This window comes from Heloderma suspectum, chromosome 2, assembly GCF_057233095.1.
Source record: "Heloderma suspectum isolate Gila_16-S chromosome 2, 16-S_ref, whole genome shotgun sequence".
NCBI classification, from domain to species: Eukaryota; Metazoa; Chordata; class Lepidosauria; order Squamata; family Helodermatidae; genus Heloderma; species Heloderma suspectum.
The window spans coordinates 21,587,963-21,614,850 of NC_139459.1; positions in this window are offsets into that span (position 1 = coordinate 21,587,963).

Genomic DNA, 26,888 nt, shown 5'->3' on the forward strand with positions numbered 1-26,888 from the left:
AATTTTCAGCTAGCCTCCAATTAGCAGGCTTTCCAATATTTGAACAGAAGACCATTTTAATGTAATTACAAACACATTTTAGGCATCTAAATTTTTTGCATAATTAGTTCCCTATTAAACTATTTATGTAGCCCCTTTTCCATCAGAAATAGAAAAAGCAGAACAATTTTATTCCTTACTGTTACAATAATTAACTATGTAAGTAGAACAGCATATTAATAGAGTATAATTTGTTTACATTTAAAAGAAAATTGTGTTAGATTAGCATAGCAAAAGACTATTTCCATATCCAGGCAGTAATATGCAGGCCTAATAGCAATTTACAGTGTAGTTAAAGAATATTATTAATAAAGTAATACAGTGTAATTCTGTTTGCCCCAACCATATTTCACAATGTCCTTAATTACAGTTAATTCCATCGAGGCTAATTTGGGTGTTGTTAAGCAGTAGACAGAGGAATCTTAAATACAACCTTTGTTAATAATGAATTTTGAAAGTTACGGTGGAGCAAGTGACAATAAAGAGATGAAGAAATACATAGCAAGCATTTTATGGGGAGATTATTTTTCCCCCAATGGAATCTCGTTAATAGGGTCAGTCAATAACAAGACTTGATTGTCAACTAGGAAAAGTTTGGCTGTAAATGGAGTTTCATTTTAACAGAGACTTAACTAGGAGACAGCCTGAGTGTCATAAAGATTTGGGATTGAAGGGTCTGTTCTGGAGAAGTATTACTGAGCATCTTTGTCACCCATAGCAATGAGCTGTCATTAACATTTGTCATCTCTTGGGATTCCAAACCTGGACATAGATTGAGCAAGAGTGTCTTGCAACCACCTGGTAAAAGCGCTACACATTGAGAGCTACACATTCTCACATCAGGGCAAACTTGAAACTGTTGAGTAGGGATGATGAAAATGTTCACATGGCATAAGAAGTGGCTTCATCTGCGGTCAGATTATTTGTCCATCACGATTTTGGCTGTCAATTTTTCCTCCCATCATCTGCTACCTGATCCTTTTAACTAGAGATGCCAGGAATTGAACTTGAGTAATGATGGTGTTGAAGTGTGCTATGATCAGATTTAGGCTGCATGGGATTTCAAGTTGTGTTGCCCTCCAAAACAACTTTGAAACAAACCAGGGGTCTGATATAGGTTCAATAAAGGGCCACAGCCTACTCATGAGTCTTAAAGCCCTGATGTCTTAGTATATAGGATTTTTTTTTTTTAAACACCCCCTACATGATGCTGAGAGACCCATCCATGGTTGGAAACCCATAGACCCTAGAGCATTGGTGACATCATCAGTGGGCACAATCCTATGCATGTTTAGACAGAAAAAAGTCCTGCAACTCCCAGCATTCCCCAGCCAGCATGTTCGACTGGGAGTTGTAGGACTTTTTTCTGTCTAAACAGGCATAGGATTGTGACCTTAATCATTCCTTCAGATTTTACGTTACGGTCTGAATTAACTATGAATAAGAAAGATGCTTTAAAAAACAACTAGAGTGCGCTTAGATTTTAAAGAAGAGCAGGAAAATCCCAAACATGGGATTCAAATGTGTGGTTAATATAATGGGTTGGATCCAGATTTAGTTGGGTGGGACTGGACTGACAGAAGCAGATCTCCCCACCATCTTCTTCCCAGGGCAGCCTCTCCAGCCCCCTGAAAATGCTACACAGAGGGAGACCCTGGTGATGCATGGGGGAGGGGATTCCTAAAAACTGGGTGGGGGCACTTTCTGTGAGCACAGTAGAGATGGACGGACTCACCTCTGTCTCCGCTGCTGCCTATCTGCTGCATCCCTGCCAGCCACCTGCCCCCACTCTCCGTGTGAGCTGCTGCATGGTCTGCGGGCACCCAGAGCCCACCCATCCCCTCAATGAGCCACCAACTTTTTGCAAAATGGCATCTTGGGGTTTCCGTGAATGTAGCGTTGTGTAAATGGCAGCTGTAAAGGGGCCATTTACGCAACATTACAGGATTAAATGGGCCATTTACGCCTGTAATGTTGCATAAATGGCCCCATTACTGCTGCCATTTACATGACATTACATTTATGGAAAACCCTGAGACACCATTTTTTTTGCAAAATGGTGGCTCGCTGAAGGAACGGAGGGCGGCGGGTGCTTGCAGACCATGTGGCGGTTCGGCCAGCAGGTCTGGTAAATGTGGCAGCTCAGCAAGTGGGGTCTGGGAGGCCAAGCGGAGGGGGGCGTCCAACGGATTCCCCACCCCCCCTCTTGGACTCCCATGATATCCCTAAAGCAGAGCCCTTCCATTCATGGAAGGCAGATTCTGGATCCAACTCCACACCTACTTTTACCCCTAGTGTGTTACATATCTAACCTGAATGAAGTGAAATGAAAATGCATTGTATGAAATAGTTTCAGTTCACTTGCTTGCAGATTTGTGAAATCTACCAGCTGTTCATATGATTTTCAGGGGTTTTCTACATGAGGCACTTATTGTGTTCTTGTCATTCCGTACTCATGGTTGTTTACAGAGTCTTTAGATGATGTCGTGACCCTCCAGTTTCCCTTCTGTGTCATTCAGTGAGTCTTTTTATATCAGGGAAAATGTGACATTTAATTGTGAAAGCAAAAGAAAATGCGATTTCCTCTTGAGTATTTATGCTCTTCCATTATACTACAGTGCCATCTAGAGGTTATGTATCAGAAAAGCAGAAAAGGAAATGCTCCTTTTGTAGTGCTCTGATCTCAATTCTGCTACAAAACCGAAAGTAGATACAGTGGATTAAGAGGTGATTAACAGCCTTATGTAGAAAAGCCCTTAGTCATGAAGCTGAGTCTTATTTCAGTAATATCTCCTCCACCTCTAAAAGTAGATATATTATCCACCCCACCTCTCTCTCCTCTCCTGTGTCACTGTGAATATTTAAAATTTGATGACTGCTGATATTCATGTATGAATGTTGACAATCCCAGATAAATGGGAATGCCAGCATTCACAGGGTGATGTCCCCTGGATCTCAGACATACAGTGCTAAGTGCTGAGCATTTAGGTGATAGCCAGCATTTACTGGTGTGCCTCTATCCTTTTGGACTTTCACAACATTCATTTGGGATTTAAATCACATGGTGGTGAGGATTTACTGTAACATATATACTAGTGCAATATCCACTATTATTTATGTATTTATCACATACATATATTATGTATGTATTCATATCCCACCTTTCTTCTATAATGAAACTCAAGGAAGCAAAGGTAGGGGTCCCCTATGGTCCCCCATCCAAGCACTGACAAGATCCAGACTTGTTTAGCTTCAGCATGGTTGCTGAATTATGTTTATTGAGATCATGGCTTGGGGACATAGAGTCCCTAATTCTCATAAATGAGAAAGGTCATGCAGTGCTCCAGTTCTTGGCAGACCCTTGGGCAAGACACCCCCATTGGACCCCTCTATCAGTGAGTCTACCTTTTCACTGCCATTGTCACCAACTGCTATTGCTCCTTATCCTCTTGCTTGCACAAGGGATAGAGAGCCACTGAGCAAGTAGGTGGTGGTATCTACTGCTCCTTTTCCTCCTCCTCACTACCACTGCTGTCTGGGCCAGAGGTAGCTGAATAAGCCAGAGAAATGGAGGCGCACTCCAGGGGGCTCTTTTTGGTGGGCCCTGGCTGGTGTGTGGGTGCTCAGCAGGTGTCCAGCCTTGGTGCCAGCCCTGGGTCTGTACTTCTGCTGCGAGGTGTTCCTCCAATGGAAGGTGCTTCTCCCTCACTCTTGTGGGGATGACAACAAAATTTCTGTCAGCTCCAATACTGCCACTATGGTGAAAAGAGCAGGGGGAAAATCTTGGGTTCTCACAACGCCTGTAGTGGTTGCAGCTGTTTATTCGAGCTCAAATGTCACCCCTTAGTGGACAGGAGGGACCCCTACAGTGGATGGACAGCATAACTGCCCAACAATATTTGAGAAAGAAAATGCGTGGCTGTTTCTTTACTTGTTAGTGGGTGATGCTATTTCTTTACCAGAATCTGCTATAAGGAACTCTCTGGTTAAAAGAACAACAACTCTGGCTCAGGCAGGCAAGAAGGCAGAGTGATGATGTGCCAAGGCAGTTGCTGAAGTCAAGGCCGGCCTTAGGGGTGGGTGAGCTGGGTGGTCACCCGGGGTGCCGAGCTGAGGGGGTGCCAAGCTGAGCTCAGTGCCTGTGTTTTTTGAATGTACTGTCTGTCTGGAGTGAGCTAGGTTGGCCAAAAGCAAGTGTCCATAACCTTTCTTTCAATGTTCTACAGATTGTTTGGGTACTAACTACAAAAATGGTCTTCCTACAGTTAGCTTTAAAGTATGTTTCTTTTTCAGTTTCCACTTTTGTGCTGGGTAAAAATCAGTGTGCAAATGACCTAGCATCATTTGTGCTAGGTAAAGGTCAGTGGAACACAGCTTTGCTTTGAGGTGATGTTACCGAGCACACAGCACTTCTGATATGGTAAACGCTATAAGCACTATAATACTAATAATAAAATAAAGCCTTAAGCTGTAAGAGGTCAGCTGGTTATCTCTTTTCTTTATAATCTTTATTATTTTTAAAGATAAAAAGAATGGTTATTCGAAAATAAAGTTTACCAACACACAGGAACTGCTAAAAAACAAAAGCTATTATAAGAAAAAGCTGTGATAGTTCTGCTGTGTTGCACAGTGCACTGCCACTGCTCAGAATGTGGCGTTTTGACTGTTTTGAGCATTGGCTTGTGCAAACTGTAGCACATTGGCTGAGACATCACAGTTTTGAGCAATGTCATTGATTCTCGATGGATAGGATACCAAGCGATGTGAACCTCTCATCTGCCATGGTAGATCCTAAGTCTGTTCTGATGAGCTTCAATTTTGAGAAGCAATGCTCACCACTGGCAGCTGTAATTGGAAGTGCCAGGCCCCCACAAAGGAAGCCCCCCCCCCCGCCGCTGCCTCAGTTCCTGTGAGTACCATTGGCCCCTGCCCTGACCCTGCCACATTGCTCACCAGAATTTTTGGTATTTTGTTTAAAGATTTCATAAAATGAGGAAATGGTATATCAGAGTGTAAGATGACACTGAATCTCAACATGTAATTGTGACATAATAGGACCTCTCCCCTGCCAGGATGAAGCAAATATTTTACATAGTTGTGCATGAAACAGAATAGATGCTAATTTGAGGCCTAAGTTGCCTGCAAAAGGTATCCTTTGGAGGCTGGAAGGGAGGGGCCTGCTTAAGAACATAAGAAGAGCCCTGCTGGATCAGACCAAGGGTCCATCTAGTCCAGGATTCTGTTCACACAGTGGCCAACCAGCCGTCAACCAGGAATCCACAAGCAGGAGATGAGTGCAACAGCTTATTAGCTAGGCCTGCAGCCCAACTGTAAGAGAGTCTAAACCCATCATGATTAGGTAAAACAGGGATGGGCGAACTCACTGCAGCCCATCAGGCGTGTGCCACTCATTGGACCCTCACCAGCTGCCCAACCCTGCTCACTGTGCATAGCAAGCCCCTGGATGGGTTGCAGGTACCTGGCAAGTGGCGTGCGGTGTCCTGCTGCTCTACCGGGCTGCCATTTTGCGGAAAATGGCAGCTGTAAGGAGGCTCATTTATGCAGTATTACAGGGATAAATGGTCTGAATAGACTATTTATGCCTGTTATGTTGCATAAATGATCCTCTTTACAGCTGCCATTTATGCAAAAAGGCTGTTTACGGAAAAGGATGAGCCACCATTTTCTGCAAAATTGTGGCTCAGCAGAGTAGGAGGGACTGCCGTGCTTGCCCGACTTGGCACTCATCAAGTCGGGTAAGCGTGGGGGTCTGCAGATTGGCATCTGGGGGCCAAGCTGGTGAGAAATCACTGAGCCTTGAGCCGCAGCTGGATGATCATGACATCCCTAAGTAAAATCTTTCTTTATGTCTGGATCGCAGTAGAGATAAGATTGGTCTGGCTGGGTTATGATATGCCCAGGCCAAGTAGCCCCATTTAGAGTTGGTTGTAAGGAGAGAAGGAAGGCTTTCAGAAGGGATTCTGTGGCAGTGCAGGAGACCTGTTCTTGTCACAGAAAGGACTCCAGGCTCACCAGGGAAAGAGTTCAAAGAGTGGGTGAGTGAGTGAACGCCACTAAGGTTTCCAGACTAGGTACCACTGGGGAGTAATTTCCTGTGGCAGTTACCACAGGGAAAGACATAGGAGTGGTGTGAGACCAGGCCTGAAGGGAGGAATCCTTCCTGAATCCTGAGTGAGTAGTGGAGAAGGCCAGCAGCAGGCCACAACCAGAAGACCTGTGAGACTGAGCCCCAGGAAGCAGAAAGAAGCTCTGCTAGAATGGGTTTTGAATTTGGAAGAGGTACTCAGGAGAAGCACAACCTGATCACTATTGCCTTGTTCCCATGTAAGAAAAAATGAAGCACATCTATCATTCCGCTTGATCCCAGGGCAAGGAGGAGCTGCAGGTAGGGATGTTGGAGAATTCCGCCATGGACTCCAGTGAGGCCGGATTCTTTAGACTCCCCAGAGTCCATGGCAGAACGGACTACCCCCCTCCGCCACCCCCCGAAATCCCTGGAACGGACCTACCTGGCAGTGGCTCCGGCGGCAGCGGTGGCTCCGGTGGTAGCAGCGGCTCTGGTGGTGGCTCCGGGTCGTCTTCTGGGCTGCTGCGGCCGCAAATGGCGGCTGCCGTAGCGGCTGCCATTTGCGTCCCTGCTTTAGCTGTGATAGGCTATGTAAATATATACATAGCCTATCACGGCCTAGTGTAGGGACGCAAATGGTGTCCCCTATGCAGGACACCATTTGCGTCCACAGCAGCCCGGCAGCGGATGGAGGCCCTGTTGTGGATTGGTCCGGCTGGCAGCTCTGCAGATTGGCCGCGGAGCAGAGCTGGCCGGGCAGGATTCTGGGGGGGAGGACCGGATCGCCTCCCCACCCACTGAGGATTCCGGGGGGAGGACCGGATCGCCTCCCCCCCCCCCGCAGAACCCAGCAGAGCCAAGTAAGTGGGGTTTCGTACACCCCTAGCTGCAGGTGAGAATGCTCACATGCAGTATGCGCGAGTAAGAATTCTTTGTACATATATTCATGGGTCTTTGTAGGGGGTAGCAGCAGGGCCCCCAGCATCACACCAGGCCCCTTAAACCCTCTGGGTGGCTCTGTAAAGCTGACTGGGGGTGGGGGTACCAAAGGCACTCCTTGCCTGGGGCACTATTTATCCTAGCCCTGGCCAAAGTATGCTCTCTGCTGGATAGATAGTGTTCCTAAATTCAAAAACATCAGCACATAGTCAGCGCATATAACGGGTCCTTGTGACAATGCAGATCACACAAGTGGGTTGTATACATTGACCCAAAGTATCAGAGAGCTTGAATGGAATGTATGGATGTTGAAATGCAAAGCCATACCATAGCATAGGACATCCCATCCTGTCCTACCTTTTTGTACATCTGTTTGTTGGATTACACCTTTCCACTTGCCCCTGTAAACCAGCACATGTCCCTAAAGCTCAGGAAGCCTACCCCTTATAGGTCCACTACCATTCTTAGCTCACTGCTGAAATTGTTTTGGGGAGGGCATATATTTAGGAACTCGCTTTGGTCATAGAAATGTTTGGTTAGGGATTATTTTAATTAATTTGATAATTATACTCAGTTCTATGCAAAAAACAAATGTGCTTTCCAAATTTTACATAGGGTTATAGCCTCTTTCTACCCCAATTCTATAAAGAGAGCTTGATTTACATCACAGGCTCTTCTCTGACAATCAAAACTTGGATTTAAAACCAAATCTGATCTGTGAAAAAATCAGGCTAGCATTTTACCAACCCAAATCTCAGTTATACCAAATGCTGTTGGAAACATCTTTGGTGTTCTCATCATCAGCATTTGTTTTAGTACGAAGTTTGGCTTCTTGGTCCATGTAGACATGTTGGTCAATTAAGCATCAGATAACTGGCATTTTGACTATGTATAGTGTGTGATCTGTCCCTCTAACCAATTCAGGAAACACCAGAAGAACTGGCTGACCACTGCAGAATAAAGTTCATCGGCACTGAAAATCAGAGCAATTGAATGTTCCAATTTACATAGCTGTGGATTGACGGAATCCATTGACAAGAAGCCATTACAGTATCATCATATCCTACAGATGGTTAATATTCATCCATAATTGTCAAATATGCTAGAATGGCAAGCTTGAAAACAGGGGGCTGCAGCTTTCCCCGTGCATTAAAATAGAGAAAGTGCAAAACAAAGTGTGACACAGCCCAACTGGGGACTGGCAGACTCTACTGACAGACCCATTCAAAGAGAGTTGCCATTACAAAATTGCCATGCCATTTTGTAGCCAGGCTGTTTCATGTTTGTCTAGCTTAGAAAGTGACATCCAATCCAACAACTTCCAGTAGTCTTCACCATTCCACCAAGACTTGGATGTCAGACATTATGGCAAACCGAAGTCAGTGTCAGCTGTACCATTAGACAAAGTGAAGTGGTTGTCTCAGGTGGCAAATTCTGGGAGGCAGCAGCAAGGTGTTGGGCCATGTGGCCTGGCCTGCACCCCCTAACCTACTCTGCCACCTTCAGGTGTGGTGGAGGACGCTATCCCATCATCTTTGTTGAAGAAAGATTCAACTGCCACTCCAGTCAGGTCTTGTACATGGAATGGGGGCGCCATCTCATCCTTCAGTTCAGGAAACAAATGTCTTGGGCCAGTCTTGCTACAGTTTGTGCTGACCATAGTTTCAAACCCAGCTCATGGCTGGAACTTGCAAAAGGGATGAGAGGAAAACTGTGATTTAGAGCTGCTAGTCTGCTTCCATTGTCTGTCACTCAGTGCTCGGCTTCATACATTTGTTCCTGTCTCTACGGTGCAATAGCCTTTGGCCATCTTGCCAAAGAAACAGTTTGCAAACTTACTTCAAATCATAGTTTCTGACCCTAGTTTGCCAGCCAGTCACAAGCTATGGTTTGTTAATCCATATATCACACCAAATCATGGTGCAGAGCAATCTGAAGCAGGCCTACTCAGACATCCCACTGAGTTTAATAGGACTTACTTCCCTGTAAGTGTGTTAAGGACGGCAGCCTCAGTGTTTCTTAAGCATGCTATGGTGTGGTGTTCAATCTGAGACAGAGAAACCATTGCAATGATTGTTGTTGTTGTTGTTCAGTCATTCAGTCGTGTCCGACTCTTCGTGACCCCATGGACCATAGCACGCCAGGCCTTCCTGTCCTCCGCTCTCTCCCGGAGTGTGCTCAAATTCATATTCATTGCATCGGTGATGCTATCTAGCCATCTCATCCTCTGCCGTCCCCTTCTCCTTTTGCCTTCAATCTTTCCCAGCATCAGGGTCTTTTCCAGAGAGTTTTCTCTTCGCATTAGGTGGCCAAAATATTTCAGCTTCAGCTTCAGTATCTGTCATTCCAATGAGCAGTCAGGGTTGATTTCCTTTAGGATGGACTGATTTGACCTCCTTGCAGTCCAGGGGACTCGTAAGACCCTTTTCCAGCACCACAGTTTGAAAGCATCAATTCTTCGGTGCTCAGCCTTCCTTACAGTCCAGCTCTCACAGCCATACATTACTACTGGGAAAACCATAGCTTTGATTATATGAACCTTTGTCGGCAAGGTGATGTCTCTGCTTCTTACTATGCTGTCTAGGTTTGCCATAGCTTTTCTCCAAAGGAGCAAGCACCTTTTAATTTCATGGCTACAGTCACCGTCTGTGGTGATCTTGGAGCCCAAGAAAGTAAAATCTGTCACTGCTTCCATTTCTTCCCCTTCTATATGCCAGGAAGTGATGGGGCCAGATGCCATGATCTTCGTTTTTTTAATGTTGAGTTTCAACCAGCTTTTGCACTCTCCACTTTCACCCTCAACAAGAGGCTCTTGAGATCCTCTTCGCTTTCTGCCATTAGGATGGTATTGTCTGCGTATCTGAGGTTGTTGATAATTCTCCCGGCAATCTTAATTCCGACCTGTGATTCATCCAACCCAGCGTTTCTCATGATGTACTCTGCATATAAATTAAATAAGCAGGGTGACAATATACAGCCTTGTCGTACTCCTTACCCAATTTTGAACCAATCAGTTGTTGCATGACCGGATCTTACTGTTGCTTCTTGACCCTCATACAGGTTTATCAGGAGACAGGTAAGGTGATCTCGTACTCCCATCTCTTTCAGAATTTGCCACAGTTTGTTGTGATCCACACAATCAAAGGCTTTAGCGTAGTCAATGAAGCAGAAATAGACATTTTTCTGGAATTCTCTTGCTTTCTCCATGATCCAGAGAATGTTGGCGATTTGATCTCTAGTTCCTCTGCCTCTTTGTTGGCATACTGAGTGCAGCACTTTAACAGCATCATCTTTTAGGATTTTAAATAGCTCAGCTGGAATACTGTCATCTTTGCTAGCTTTGTTTTAGTAATGCTTCCTAAGGCCCACTTGACTTCACTCTCTAGGATGTCTGGCTCAAGTTCAGTGACTGCACTATCATGGCTATCAGGGACATTAAGATCTTTTCTGTATAGTTCTTCTGTGTATTCTTTCCACCTCTTCTTAATCTCATCTGCTTCTGTTAGGTCCCTGCCTTCTTTGTCCTTCATCATGCCCACCTTTGCACAAAACGTTCCCTTGATATCTCCGATTTTCTTGAAAAGATCTCTAGTCTTTCCCATTCTATTGTTTTCCTCGATTTCTTTGCATTGTTCATTTAAGAAGGCCTTCTTGTCTCTCCTTGCTATTCTCTGGAACTCTGCATTCAGTTGGATATTTCTTCCCCTTTCTCCCTTGCTTTTTGCTTCCCTTCTTTCCTCAGCTACTTGTAAAGCCTCATCAGACAGCCACTTGGCTTTCTTGCATTTCTTTTTCTTTGGGATGGATTTCGTTGCTGCCTCCTGAACAGTGTTACGGACCTCCGTCCATAGTTCCTCAGGCACTCTGTCTATCAGGTCTAATCCCTGAAATCTATTCGTCACCTCCACTGTATATTCATAAGGGATATGATTTAGGTCATACTTGAATGGTTTAGTGGTTTTCCCTACGTTCTTCAATTTAAGCTGAAATTTTGCAAGAAGCAGCTCATGATCTGAGCCACAGTCAGCTCCAGGTCTTGCTTTTACTGACTGTATAGAGCTTCTCCATCTTTGGCTGCAAAGGACATAATCAATCTGATTTCGATATTGACCATGTGGTGATGTCCCTATGTAGAGTCGCCTCTTGTGCCGTTGGAAAAGAGTGTTTGCTATGATCAGCATGTTCTCTTAGCAAAACTCTATTAGCCTTTGTCCTGCTTCATTTTGTACACCAAGGCCATGCTTGCCTGTTATCCTGGTGATTTCTTGACTTCCTACTTTAGCATTCCAATCCCCTATGATGAAGAGGACATCTTTTTTGGTGTTAGTTCTAGAAGGTGTTGTAGGTCTTCATAGAACCGATCAACCTCAGCTTCTTCAGCCTCAGTGGTTGGGGCATAGACTTGAATTACTGTGATGCTGAATGGTTTGCCTTGTATTTGTACTGAGATCATTCTGTCGTTTTTGAGATTGTACCCCAGTACTGCTTTTCCCAGCCTTTTGTTGACTATGAGTGTTACTCCATTTCTTCTAAGGGATTCTTGCCCACAGTAGTAGATATAATGGTCACCTGAATTAAATTCGCCCATGCCTGTCCATTTTAGTTTGCTGATTCCCAAGATGTTGATGTTCAATCTTGCCATCTCATGTTTGACCACTTCCAGCTTACCTCGATTCATTGATCTTACATTCCAGGTTCCTAAACAATATTGTTCTTTACAGCATTGGACTTTCTTTTCACCACCAGACACATCCACAGCAGAGTGTCCTTTCGGCTTTGGCCCAGCCGCTTCACTCTTTCTGGCGCTACTTGGAAATACCCTCTGCTCTTCCCCAGTAGCATATTGGACACCTTCCGACCTGAGGGTCTCCTCTTCCGGCGTCATCTCTTTTAGCCTTGTGATATGTTCCATGGGGTTTTCTTGGCAAGAATACTGGAGTGGGTTGCCATTTCCTTCTCCAGTGGACCACATTTTGTCAAAACTCTCCGCCATGACCTGTCCGTCTTGGGTGGCCCTGCACGGCATAGCTTATGGCTTCACTGAGTTACGCAAGCCCCTTCGCCACAACAAGGCAGTGATCCATGAAGAAGATTGCAATGATTACTGTCGATTTCATGGAAATCATGGAGGACGGGGGAAGTGCCAGATGACTGGAGGAGGGCTAATGTCTTCCCTATCTTCAAAAAGGGTAAAAAGGAGGAACCTGGGAACTACAGACCAGTCAGTCTGATATCAATCCCTGGGAAAATTCTGGAGCAGATGATAAAGCAATCGATCTGGAAGCACCTTGAAAACAATGCAGTGATTACTCGAAGCCAACATAGATTTGTCAAAAACAAGTCCTGCCAGACAAATCTGATCTCATTTTTTGATCAAGTAACCTCCCTTGTAGACCGTGGGAATTCTGTAGACATCATATACCTTGACTTCAGCAAAGCTTTCGACAAAGTGCCCCATGATATCCTGATGAGCAAACTAGCTCAAAGTGGGCTAGATGAAACAACGATCCGGTGGATCTACAGTTGGCTACAGAATCGGACTCAAAGATTGCTTATCAATGGGACCTTCTCAAACTGGGGAGAAGTAATGAGTGGGGTACCGCAGGGCTCAGTCCTGGGCCCAGTGCTCTTCAACATTTTTATGAATGACTTGGAGGAGGAGGTGCAGGGAATGCTGATCACATTTGCAGATGACACCAAATTGGGCGGGATAGCTAAAACTTTGGAAGACAGAAACACAATTCAAAGTGATCTGGATAGACTGGAGCGCTGGGCAGAAAACAACAGAATGACATTTAGCAGGGAGAAATGCCAAGTTCTGCACCTAGGAAAAAGAAACCAAATGCACAGTTACAAGATAGGGGATACGTGGCTCAACAACACTAGAAGCGAGAAAGATCTTGGAATTGTTGTTGATCACAAGCTGAATATGAGCCAACAATGTGATGTGGCTGCAAAAAAGGCAAATGCTCTTTTGAAAGGTTGTCCCAGAGAGGAAGGCCAGGATCTCTTCTCGATCATCCCAGAGTGCAGGACACAGAAGAATGGGCTCAAGTTACAGGAAGCCAGATTCCGGCTGAACATCAGGAAAAATGTCCTGACTGTTAGAGCAATACGATAATGGAACCAGTTGCCTGGGGAGGTGGTGGGCTCTCCCACACTGGAGGCGTTCAAGACGAGGCTGGACAGACCCGCCACAGAGCACAGCTGGCCATCGAGGATTCCGGGGGGGAGGACCGGATCGCCTCCCGCGCGTCGAGGATTCCGGGGGGAGGGACGGAACGCCTCCCCCCCCCCATGAACATAATCCGCGGAAAGGTAAGTGACTTTTGTACATCCCTAAGAATTACTCACTCTCTCAGGAGCCCACCCCAGGACTGGTGACAGCTTCTACCACGCTTGGGCAGCTGCTGGCATCCCAGCAAGACCCACCAGTGCTGTTGCCTGTCCTCGGCCCCCACTCCAGGCAGCTGGGTCTCTGAGCCAGCATTTATGTTCCTGACAATTCCAGCGCTGTACCAACTCCATCTGATACAGCGGCTGCGTCCTTACCTTCCCGACCATCTGCTCCTATTGGTAGTACATGCCCTGGTCTCCTCTCATCTAGACTACTGTAATGCACTTTGCATGGGGTCACCCTTGAAGACAGTTTGGAAGCTGCTGCTGGTGCAGAACGCGGTGGCTCGCCAGATTAAAGGCAGCTGCCAGCGTGATCACATCACTGTGGTCCTGAAGGAGTTGCACTGGCTACCAGTTGATTTCCGGGCCAAATTCAAGGTATTGGCTTTGACCTTTAAAACCCAATACGGTTCCGGGCCAGCCTATCTCAAAGAGCACCTCCAGCAATACCAGATAGGCCAATCAACAAGATTGGCCTCTGATGGCCTTCTCTCTGTCCCATCAGCCAGGACAGCTAGGCTGGCAAGGATGAGGGAGAGAGCCTTCTCTGTGCTGGCCCCCCACTCTGTGGAACACCCGCCCTAGTGACCTCTGCCATGCCCTCTCTTTAATGAGCTTCCACCATGCATTGAAAACATGGTTGTTCAGGCAGGCATTTGGAGTGGTTAGGGTATTTTTAGAATGTGCTGTTTTAATGCATAATTTTATTGTTTTTGATTGTTGTATTGTTGTACATCACCCAGAGTGGCTGGGTGGCCGGCCAGATGGGCGATTAAGAAATTTCATAAATAAATACAATGCTCCTGATGTCGCCTCACCCAGGGCATGTCAAGAAATAAAAATAGTGGATCCCAATTGCTGCCGCTGCCACAGCCAGTTAGACCACTCGCTTGGGCCCACCAGGGGGCATGTTCCTCAGGGCTTCCACAAAGTTGGCCCACCCCATGTGTTTTCCCACAAATCAATGTTTTGAATATGCCTTCTGCCCGGAAGGAGATAAGCCTAGAACAATAACTCAAGGAGAGATGCGAACAATAGCCCCCCTGGAGAATGGGTAATTCTGATCCAATCACACCTAATTCAGGGACACTGCAGAACTAACTCTCCTCAGTAGAGGTTACTTACAACAGCAGGAGGGTGGTGAGCGAGTCAGGGCCAGAGCAGGGAATCTTGCAGAGGACAGCAAGCTCTGAGGATGGGTACTTTGGACTCACCAGAGGTGGTGGCTGTCTCATTAGTGTGATTAGAGAGCTTCGGCTATTGGGCGGTATAGAAATGAAATAAATAAATAAATAATTCCTGTGGCACATTTGTGTGCAGCTCTCCTCAAGATTGACATGCAATTCTCTTACAGCATTCAAAACTGGGCCAGTGTCAAGGGTCAGCATGAAACTTGCTGAGGGCCCAAACCCCCACTGTCAAGAGCCCCTGGACCTGCGTCTCCTCTTCATCAGTGCAACCTGCTTGTTCACTTTCCTAGACAGCGGTGGTGGTGAGAAGGATGAGCAGTAGATGCCCCTGCCTGCTTGCTCCCTGGCTCTCTGCCTGGCAACTAAGCAAGTGGTCACAGTGACAAAGGAAGAGGAGGAGCAACAGCACATGCCAATGCTGGTGAGAAGGTAGACTCACTGAAGGAGAGAGGCCCCTTGAGGGTGTCTTGCCCAAGGGCCCTCCAAACCCAGGAGCCAGCGCTGAATCAAAGTGTGTCCTGGCACATAGTTTGGGGATCACTGCACGAGCGCGCTTCTCCTTTCCCAGCTCCAAATCACCCTTCCCAAGTCTTAACGTGTTATTTGAGCCAGAGAAGTAAGAGATCAAATAGTACATGGACAGGACATAAGAATACTCCAGGGATGTGCCATGGACATGACTAAAGCGGCCAGCTACACATTGCAAAAAAAGAGGATGTACATTGCCAAGTTAAAGGACAGAAGAGAATACAGAGCTGCACAAAAATTGCATATGCTAATTTATATGCACAGATGGAGATTTGGAAATAATTACTCTAAACAGAAATGCAGTACATCTCACTATAGTCAGGAAGGCTGTAACCAGGTAGCCTGTGTGCCTGCTCAGTCTGTCGACCAGGTACGAATTATTGAGGGGCAACTTCAGAATCTCTTCTCACCTTTTTAAAAGTTTCTTATGGTTCTTTATCTTAGACTTGGCTTGGAGGCAACCATTCAAAAAGAGGACTTCTTCAAAAAGAGGACTGTCCTCTGACAGACTTTCAAATAGTGGGCTGTTCTCTGTAACCTGGCCACCCTAATACATGACAGAGGACATAGCAGAGCAGTGGACAGTTTTTGTGTGTGTATATGTGTGGTTAGTGAGTGTGCATGCACGCATGTGAGCATGGATGGAGATGGTTCTGAGTGATAATACCTAGAGCTCCAGACAGAAACGTTCCCATTGTTCAAAGTGGTTTGGTTCAGATCCATCACCAATTTTTAGTCTTAACTGCTGACAAAAGCCTGTCACAATCTTCTTCTGTTAAATCCTTCAAAACAATGGAATCTTAATTGCACCCAAAACAATAGGATCCATTTTCCTTTCTTCCCTTTTAATAGTGCTCTGTGTGGCATGCATCAGGCATAAAAGCCTCTTTTGATAAAATTCTGGCCAAATGTTTATGAACAGATAGATGTCGTTCCCAGTTCGAGTGAACCAGCTTATGTGCCTATGAAGTCTGTTGCTTTGACAGATAACCTCTCAAAACACCCATAATCCTAAAAGCAAATCTGTGTTATCATTTGTTGTCCCTCAAATTTATACCATGAGCAAAAGCCCCCCCCCTTTCTTTTTACTGGTAATGCAGTTCTCGAGCTCATCTTGTATCCACATCACTGCGAGGATACATTTTATATTTGCAACAGCAATACTGCTGTTTTCAAGAATTACAAACAAGCCGAGAGGTAGATTCAATATCTAAGGACAACATTTCTCAGCATTTGCTACATTGGGATTTCCTCCAATGCCCCTTTCGTATACAATCTAGCCAGAATGTCTTCCCATCTATCAGAGTAAGAATACTCGGGCATTGTTATTGTCTTCCAGCTTTGGGGGATCCAAAGGCTTAGCACACAGAACAGACACATTTTGGGGCTGTTGTTGTTACTGAAAGATTTTTATTTCATTTCATGTCATACACACACACGTATATATATTGTGGGAGAAAAGGCCTAGGCCTAAGGGTAGGCCTGGGCCTGAACCAAAGGGCATTTCTACACCAGCCTAAAATCCTGCATTTAAAACAGGGCCGCTTTCTGCTTCCGTTTTAAATGCAGGATCACCCCTGACTCCCTTTACATGTGCTTCCTTTTTTCCTTCCCCTTTCCCCCTCCCCCCGTTATCCGAGTCTTCCATTATCTGTCATTGATCTCGCTCCACTTCTTGCCACTTTAAGTCTTTTCATGGAGGACACTGAAGAGGAACGCAGTGGGGTAGTTTGATAGCTCATGATCTGCAATCTATTTAAAAACGGAACAGAGGGCATTTAGTGCAGGAGACGCCTTGGAAGGTCACAGCGTCATGTAAAGAGCCCACAAACTTCCGTGAAGGAGCACTCTCAATCGCAGGATAAAAGCCAAGTGTGAAGGAGCCCAAAGTCCCCAGAATGGAAAACACTCCTTTTGTTTTCCTCACTGTGTGTGTGTGTGTGTGTGTGTATATATATATATATATATATATATATATTATATATATATTTATAAAACCCCATTTGGCTGTCTCCTTCTGCCCCCCTCTGTTTACCTCCCCCTCCACCCATATATATATATATATATATATAGAGAGAGAGAGAGAGAGAGAGAGAGAATCCAATGGGACCATTGTGCAAGCAGGACTGACCACTTGTGCAACAGAGATTTAACGCTTCCTATAGGAAACCCAGAAATGAGCGGAAAATCTCATTTCTGGATTGGGACTGGTCAGGAGTGCTCGCTTATGGGAGCTCTGCTGACCTGCTCTGTTGCAGAAATTTATTTATTTATGTATTGTTTATTATTTCATTTCCATACCACCCAATAGTCAAAGCTCTCTGAGCATTTCCCCTTGTTTCTGGTTGCTCCCAGAAGTGCTAAATCTCTCACGCAAGCGGTGGGTCTCATTTGCAGAATGGAATTGGTGGGGGTAGGGATGCTGGAGAAATTCGAGATGGATTAAAATGAGCTCGGATTTTTAAGAATCCAACCTGTGGTAGGGATGTACGAAAGTCACTTACCGTTACGCGGCTCTGCTTCGTGGTGGGGGGGGAGGCCCTCCGTCCCTCCCCCTGGAATCCTGCCCAGCTGGATCCGCTCCAGGGGGATTCTGCGGAGCTGCCGGCTGGCTCCGCCCGCAGCCGGACATCCAGCTGCTGGGCAGCAGGGACGCAAATGGCGATGGCCGTAGCCGCCACCGTTTGCGTTCCTGCACTTAACCATGATAGGCTACTTAAATATTTACGCAGCTTATCACGGCAAAGTAAAAAAAAGAACGCGTACACAAATAGCGGTGGCTATGGCCGCCGCCATTTGCGTTCGTTATTTTTAGCTGTTCTAGCCTACGTAAATATTTACATAGGCTAGAATGGCTAAAAATAGCGAACATAAATGGCAGCTGCCGTAGCTGCCGCCATTTGCGTTCGCTGCACCCAGCAGAGGCCACCCCCGCCGCCCCGCCCCTTCCACTGCCGCACCTGCCGCCCCTGCCTCCACCTGCCCTGCCGCTACACCTTCTGCCAGCCCCGCAGCTGAACCTTGCCGAAGCCGCTGCTGAAGCCGTCGCAGGTAAGCTTCGTCCCGGGGGTTCCGCGGGGCGGGCGGGGGAGCAGGAGGCCGTTCCGCCACGGATTCCGGGGGGCTGAATGCCAGTGCATTCAGCCTCACTGGAATCCGTGGCAGAATTCTCCGCCATCCCTAACCTGTGGAATCCGCTGCGGAGTGACCCCCTCAGGCCATGTGGACGGGAGTCCATGGACTTTCGGATGATTTTTTTTACTTTCCCGAAATTTACGAATATATATTTGTAGGAAAATACGTAAGATTCTGCTGAGGAAATGTTGAATGGGAATGGGGAACAATATGCCACATATTATGTACTGAGGTAAATTATGTAAATACTTGTGTAAATATTTCTGTATTTTTCCGCATAACGAAAAAAAATTCGTATCCATCTGTGAGCAGAAGACAATCTGCGAAACACAGATGGAGTGGATTTTACACATTCTGTACATCCCTAGGTGGATGTACAGCAGAATTGGGGGGGTCACAGCACCTCATTGGATACTGCCATATATAAAAGGTAAAGGTGTCCCCAACCAGTCGTGTCCAACTCTAGGGTGCGGTGCTCATCCCCGTTTCTAAGCCGAAGAGCCAGCGCTGTCCGAAGACGCTTCCGTGGTCATGTGGCCGGCAAGACTGAACACCGAGGTGCACGGAACGCTGTTATCTTTCCCGCCGAGGTGGTACCTATTTATCTACTTGCAATTTCTTGCTTTCGAACTGCTAGTAGGGGTGGACGAAAGTCACTTACCTGTCCTTGAAGGACGTTCGCGGTGGGGGGGAGGCGCTTCGCTGGTCCCCCTGCGAAGTTCAGGCTGGGGGGGGAGGCTTCCCGCCTCGGCCCGGCCGCGAAAGTTAAAACAAAAAACAAAACGCCCCCTGATAGGCTACGTGACGATTCACGTAGACTATCACGGTTAGATCTGCAAAGTCAGCCGTGATAGGCTACGTGAATTGTCACGTAGCCTATCACGGGTGACTTTAAAAAAAAAAAAGAAAAAGCGCGTACGTTAATGGCGGCCCCCATAGGGAGCCACCATTCGTGTTCCTTATTTAGTCACTGTAGTCTACGTAAATGTTTACGCAGACTACGGCGACCAAATTAGGAACGGGAATGGCGGCTCCCTATGGGGGCCGCCATTATCCGTACACTCTTTTTTTTTTTAAAGTCACCCGTGATAGGCTACGTGACGATTTACGTAGCCTTTCACGGCTGACTTTGCAAATCTAGCCGTGATAGGCTATGTGAATCATCACATAGCCTATCAGGGGGCGTTTTTTTTTTTTCTTTCATTGCAATGGCGGCGGCGGCAGCCAGTCGAAAGACCGGCTGCCGCTCCCGCCTCGCTCGAACACCCGCCGAACCGCCGGCCGGACCAGCCACCGGGAGGGACATTCGTTGAAGGTAAGTCCTGTCCCGGGGGGGGTGCGGGGTGCGGGGGGGGTGCGGAGGATTTCTCCCCGAAACTTGTTCAGGGGGCTGAATACGTTGGCGCTTGGCCCCCCGAAGTTTCGGGGAGAAATTCTCCGCCATCCCTAACTGCTAGGTTGGCAGAAGCTGGGACTGAAGACGGGAGCTCACTCTGTCACGCAGCACTCGGGTCTCGAACTGCTGTCCTGCCGACCTTCCGGTCTGCAGTTCAGCGTCTTAACCGCTAAGCCACCGCGGCCCCCACTGCCATATATATATATATATATATATATATATATATACACACACACTCACACACACACATATATACACACACACACACTGTAAAAATAAAATATAAGAATAAATAACTTACATGTTTTGTAAGGTGTTTTGAGGGGTTCTGTTTTTTGAATGTGAAAGGTGGGATATAAATATTCCTGATAAAGAAAGAAAGAAAGAAAGAAAGAAAAGAAAGAAAGAAAGAAAGAAAGAAAGAAAGAAAGAAAGAAAAAACAGCCATAGGCCATCATAAACATGCCTGTTGTGTTGGGTATTACATGAGTTGGTGTACACCAGGGGTCCTGAGTAATAGCCTTTCATTGCTGATAGCTCCCCCAAAGGCATTCAAATTTGTGTCACAACCCACCTAACTGGATGGGGACAGGAAGTAACAGTTTTGTTATTCTGAATGTGGATAGAAGAGAGGAAAAGTCTGAGATGGGACGTGTTGGAATAAATCTAAGTGGTTCCTGGCTCCCAGAAGTCGCTTATCAAATATTGGGGACCTAGACTGATGTTGTTTGGGGACTAATATTGCCTGTTCTCATGCTGTTTTCCCATATGGTCAAAGTCTACATTTGTAAACAAACTATTTACTACAAGAGGCACCATAAGTCTCTAGTATTCTGTCAGAAAACTGATCCCCTTAAAGCCTGTCCCTGGAACATCCTACCACTTGAGGAATTAGGGGATATAAAACAGAGGAATTAGGGGATATAAAACAGCAGACAAGCCTAGATTATGTGATGGACAAGTAAAAGTTTCTGGTTGGGGGTTTACTGCAGCAGAACTGTAATAATCCATCAAGACTCTACAAAAAATACCTTGTGAAATTATTTGCCCATTCATATTCTTTTGCCCTCTTTCGCTCTACCACATCATATTTCTTATTTAATCAGCATTTTTCTTTCCTGCATTCTTTCTCTTTGCATTTCCCGGCCACCTGCCAATCTCCCAGTTTTCATCCACACACATACAATTGCTTTACTAGTCCTCCGAATATATGCAGATGTAGCAGGAGATAGGGGAAGTGTTAGAGAGCTTTGCCTATTGAGCAGTATAGAAATGTAATAAATAAATAAAGGAGGAAGTGTTTGAAATGGTATATGATACCATTTCGGAAACCTAACCCTTGTCCATTTTGACTCAGAAGCAAGTCCCATTTGGGCCTCATTCACAGATGCATGTATAGCGCTTCCTTAACACTTGATTACTCTTTCTCTTGATGACTAGTAACTGAGTGGGCATTGACAAGCATTGCCTTTGAGGGGCCCAGAGGAGATCCCAAAGCTCCATTTGAGGTGTTTTATCAGTTTTGAAGTTGCAGTCAAGTGATGGAAATGCAGGTGTGAACCAGCCTTAGCTCAATGGGATTTACTTTCTAGTCACGTGTGAACTGGTATAGAGATGCGTGCACAGAGGAGGGACTGAATTGTGCCCACGGGCTCACCTCCAGCCTCCACACATTTACCCAAACCTACGAAGAGAACCTTTGTTTGGAACTGTATGTGTGCAGGCTGTTTATTGCTTCGGGTGGACGTGTGGAGGTCAGATCTGCTCCCCGCTCTCCAGATTCATCTCTACTTGGATGAATGTATGAACAGTCCTTGACTAGGATTCCAGCTTTTGAGAAAGAATGCAAAAAGAAATACACTGCTTTGGGGAAACCCATTGTTCACACATAAGAGTGTAAGAAGAATCCCTCTGGATCAGACCAAAGGTCCATCTAGACCAGCATCTTGTTTCTAACAGTGGCAACCAACTGCCTCTGTGGAAAGCCAAGAAGCAAGAGGTCGAGCAACAGCTTTCCCCCACGGTCACCTCCTGGCAACAGAGGCGGATTTCATCTTAGAAAGATGGGATATAAAAGTCTAAGCAAGCAAGCAAACAGGCCCAATTGGTATTCAGTGGTGTACTGCCCCTGCTCATGGAGGTTCCATATACTTATCATGATTATTAGCTGTCAACAGACCTCTCCTCCATGAAGTTGTTGAATCCACTTTGGGCTGGGCAAACACACTTTCCAGTTCAGAGTGCTCCAACACGTGTGCCTTCGATATATCCCAAACCCCTGCTGGTTGTTGCTGACAGGGTGGAGGAATGGGTGGAGTGATCTTTGCCTCTTTCCTCTGATATTATTATTATTATCATCATCATCATCATCATCTGGTTTTATACTTATTTATTTGTTTGTTTCTTACTTTTCTATACCGCCCCATTGCTGAAGCTCTCTGGGCAGTTTACAAAAGTTAAAACATTAAATTACAATATACAAAGTTTAAAAGCCATTTTCATAAAATGTAAATTTTATTTACATACAGATGATATATGCAAGCACCATATAACTAAAAACAACTTCAAATTAAAAACAATTTAACAAAAACAATCCAACAATAAAACAACACAGCTTAAAACAACACAGCTTAAAAACAGTATACAAGAGTCAGCAAAGGAGCAGGAGTTCTCAAAAGGGAAGGCCTGCCAGAATAACAGAGTCTGTAATTCCTGCTTAAAGACCTTCAACGAGGTCAGCAGGTGCATTTCAACCGGCAGGTCATTCCACAACTGAGGGGCGGCAAAGGAAACGCTTCTCTTGGGTGTGGCTGCCAATCTCACATTAGGCAGCTGCAGCAGAGAACCCTCAGAGGACCTTAGTTGGAGGACTGGGACATACAGTAGGGGAGATTTTTCATAGTGCCAGGGAAGGAGATTCTATATGCCAGCTCTAAGGCTGATGTAAATTGTCCCCCATGTTTCAAGTGTGACTGGGGACTAAGAGGTTTGGAAGAGCTTTGGGTCCAAAGCCTTCCCCTGTTCCATCCATACCATGTCCCCAGTCCTCCCCTTTCCTCCATTGCCACCATCAGAGCTCTGACAACAGAGAGGTGAGCAGTGTGGGTGCTTCTGTGGGGGGCAGGGAGGGGGGATCCCAGCTTGGACCTCCTTCTTCAAGGTCAGAGCCATATCCTATGGCCCCTGGGATGCTGTTCCAGGGACCATAAGATTGCAGCCTAAAGCCATCTAAATCAGTGACTATCGCCATGTCCTGTAGCAGTGAATGCCATAATTCAATTATGCATTGTGTGAAGAAGTATTTTCTTTAGTCTGTCCTTGGGCTTTGCCAAGTTATTCAGATTTTGTTTGCCTGCTTGTGAAAAGTCCTTGTTGGTGATTCTACATGATGCTAACATTAGAAGAATATTTATTCTCTCTTTCTCTCTCCTGTCTTTGCCAAAGATGTTTATAGATCCCGCACCTGACTTCTCTCAGTGCCAGCCAGTTAAAATGTGCCTCTGGCAGCCATTCTTCCCTAGTGACAGTTTCAAACGCCTCAAGACGAGCCACCACGCCGACTGTCAGATTTCGTCGAGTGGCCGACATCAGCAGTACAACAGAACATCTTTTATTCCGAATAAAGATGTGCGAAATTATTGAGCTGGAGTTGATAACATAGGTTGGAGGGGGAGGAGGGAAGAACAAACTTGCTCCCCAAAATAACAGAGTCATTTCACAGCCCATCCGTGGTTTTCTGACATGCCGATATCCTCAAATAACAACAATAAAGCTTCTGTCCCCTTTCAGGATATTTGTCATCGTTTTATCTTAAGCCAGAAAAGATTGAATGCTGGGAGATCAAAACGGCAGAACTGATAGCTTATATCCTCAGCAAGTGCTTATCAAGGGTAATCCTCCAAGATGGGCTGTTTCAAATGTGACAAGCCCCCCACCCCAACAGGAAATAAAATCCCAAACCCATAATAAAAAGAAGCGGAGCAAGTAAACAAGGCCTTGGATGATGCTATCTGCTGTCTGCCCAAGTCAGGTCTTCATAATGTCTGACCCTCGAAGTCAGTGGAGGCTGGTGAAATTCCAATTTCAATGGGACTATGAAGCCACTGAGTTTCAGTCAGAACCAGCCAGAATTATCCAAGGTGCTGAAACCTAGCCCCCAAATAGGTTGAGCGCCTTGGATAGCTCCTTTAGGGTTTTGACTGGTTCTGACTGAAATCCAGAGAGGATTTGCAGCCCCGCTGAAATCAGAGCCACCAGTGTCCACTGCTCCAAGCCAAATGCAATCTTATCTATGCCCATTTATTGTGTCTGGCCAGATAGGGTTATCCTGAACATATATGAAGCATATAGAGTTCTCTTATGCAGAGCCAGGCCACTGGTCCATCTAGCCTGGGGGGGGGGACCTCTTTCAGCCCAAGGGCCAAATTCCATTTCTGTTAGGTTTCCCTTTGCCCCCACTGATCTTCAAACGCTGAATCAAACACAGACAAGAGGCTTCAATCTACAGCTTTTATTTCCATTACCACACACAAAGGGTCATAGAGATGCAAATTCTCAGTGACTCTCAGTCTGTAAGGAGATGCCTTCAGGGGGTTCAAAAGGTAGCTATGAAAGTAGCCCACCATTTGAGAGAAAATGTGGGCTCACTGCCTAACTTAAGGGGTAGGGGGAGATCTCTTGCTTGTGAGGCTTCTAAGCACCGCTGTTCATGCAGGGCCAATCGGGAAGACCTCATGAGTTCTGCCCCGGCCATCTCCCTCTTGGCTCTGCGTCTGTGCCTTGCATCTATTAATTCAGATTCGCCAAACACTGCCTCTCCCTGTTCGCTATCTCTAACCGGGGGGGGGGGGGGAGAGGGACCTTCCTCCAGCTGCACCTTTGAAACCTGAGGAGCCGGCCTCGTCATCTCTGGAATAACCTCGGAACATTCCTCCCCCATGTCTGGCGGCTCCTCTTCAGACTCTGAACTGCTCTCCCACGCTCTGCGCTCAGAAGCTCCCCTGACAATTTCAGAGAAGCTCTCAGGGGCTGCGTTGCAGTGGTGGGTGAAGTCAAATGCAAAAGGAGGCAGGCTAGACATACCAAAAAGTATCAATATAATTGTACCTTAAAGCACTTACTGCCAGTAACCAAGCCTTATGAGAAGCACTTCAACCTTTTAGAATGGGAGAAAAACTGCCCCAAAGCCAGGAAACCATGAAACGATTGGTGGTTAGGGGAAAGGAGGTATGGCCATCTGGGGAACCAAAGGGCCAGATTTGGCCCCCAAGCCTGAGGTTCCCCACCCCTGCTCTAGCCCACCACTGCCTACCCCAACTGGTAGCGATCCTCAACAGGTTCTTTCCCACCCTTTCCCCTTGAGTTATTTTTAACTGGCGATGCTGGTGATTGAAACTGGAACCATCTCTATGCAAAGCATGTTTTCTACTGCTGGGCAGTGATAGGTGATTCTGAGATATCTGCTTCTGACCAGGTTGTCTTATTTCCACACCTAAATTTGTTCCACCCTGTACTGATCTGCAAATTATTCAGAATGAAATCTGCAAATAAAATGGTGCATTTTATGGGCACATTTTCCACCTATGTGGATTCCTTGTATGCATCCTTAAAATGTACACATTTCTTCCCCATAGGATAAAGTGATGTTGTGCAGATTTCGTCCTAATATGTGCATTTTTATGTGTATTTTTAAAATGCGTGCATTTAAAAAATTTGTCAGAACATTAAAAATTTTTTTGGGGAAAGTGCAGATTTGGGGTCGGACTGTATGGAGTATGAATTGGGTACATTGGCATCAAAATGAGAGCCCAGTGAAATTCTCACTCATCCCTGGCACTGAGGTCTGGCCTTTCCCCTGCTTGTTAGTCCTTGCTAGGCAGCAAAAACAGAAGGTTTATCAAACCCCATGGGAGGCTGCTACATGTGGCTGCTTTTAGGGACGGGTTGATTATTCCAAGGTATGCATGTGAAGGGTGGTGTTCGAAACTGCAAGCCCCTATGTTCACCCAATTAGAGTTCCCTTGAGGTTTCTTGTGTGCTTGCAAAACGCAGATGGTTTCAGAGACCCCATCTATATGGCACCGCTTTGGCCCTCCACCCTGTCGCAACTGCGCAGCGACGCGGCTTTGAGTCAACTTGCCCTGCGATACACTTGTGATGTACTGTGTGCTTCCCTAATAGACTCGCCATGCCCCCCTTTTTTGCTATTATACTGAAATGCACAGCTGTGCAGTCCCATGAGTCTGTGGGTGCAATACTTCAGTGGCTCTTTTATATCTGAGGGGCTCTGCTGTGTCTTTCTGACCCTGTTTTATGTAAAAATTGGGTGCTTTGTTCTCCTTCATATCTGCACCATCAGTTTGTCAGTTCCCCAGCCTGAGACTTTTGCAATGGTCGCATTCACAAGCATGAGCACTACGTGCCTAGCCATCACTCTGAAATGGAGCCCGCAGCAATGCTGTACCTCCCCCAAGACCCTCCCCAGCCCTTGCTACTGAGTCCAAAAGCAACTGTTGCGAAGATACAAAGCTGCAAAAATGTGCGGAGGTGTGATTAAATAAATGAAAATGCTCCTCTGTGCCTCTGTAACTGTGCAGCTGTGAAGGGATGGGGGAGCAAAGGCACAGAGTGATGCAGGTACTACGCACGCCTATAACACGCCCAGTGGAAGATGCCAAGTCAGGTTGGGGAAGGAACAGATGGCCCGCAACCGCGGGGGGAAACCACAGCAACCCCCCAAAATCACAGTAAAACAACTCCTTGGAACTCCGCTTTTTCCGGGTGAAAACCATGGATGGCTGCGAAGTCGCGACTGTGTCATCTATCATGAGGGACCTCGCCTTGCACCCGCCCTGGAGTAAAAGCCAAGTGTAGATGGGGCCAGAGGCAAACAGGGGAGTGTTTTCTAATCCTTGGTTCAGTTTGTTGCCATCACAAGTTGTATAATCATGCTTTATTGCCTGAAAATAATGACCCTGTGCGTTAGTATAAGCAAGCTATTTTCATCTAGTGGATGAAGACTTGTTCCCAAGAGACCGTTTGCTAGGGAAAGCTTGTGGCGTGTGGCTGAGTCACGAGCCGCTAACCCTTTCTGAAGAATGAACACTGAAAAAACATTCTAGCCTTAAGGCTAGATAAATCTGCCCCCCCAAAGTCTCAGCATTGACATCTGTGA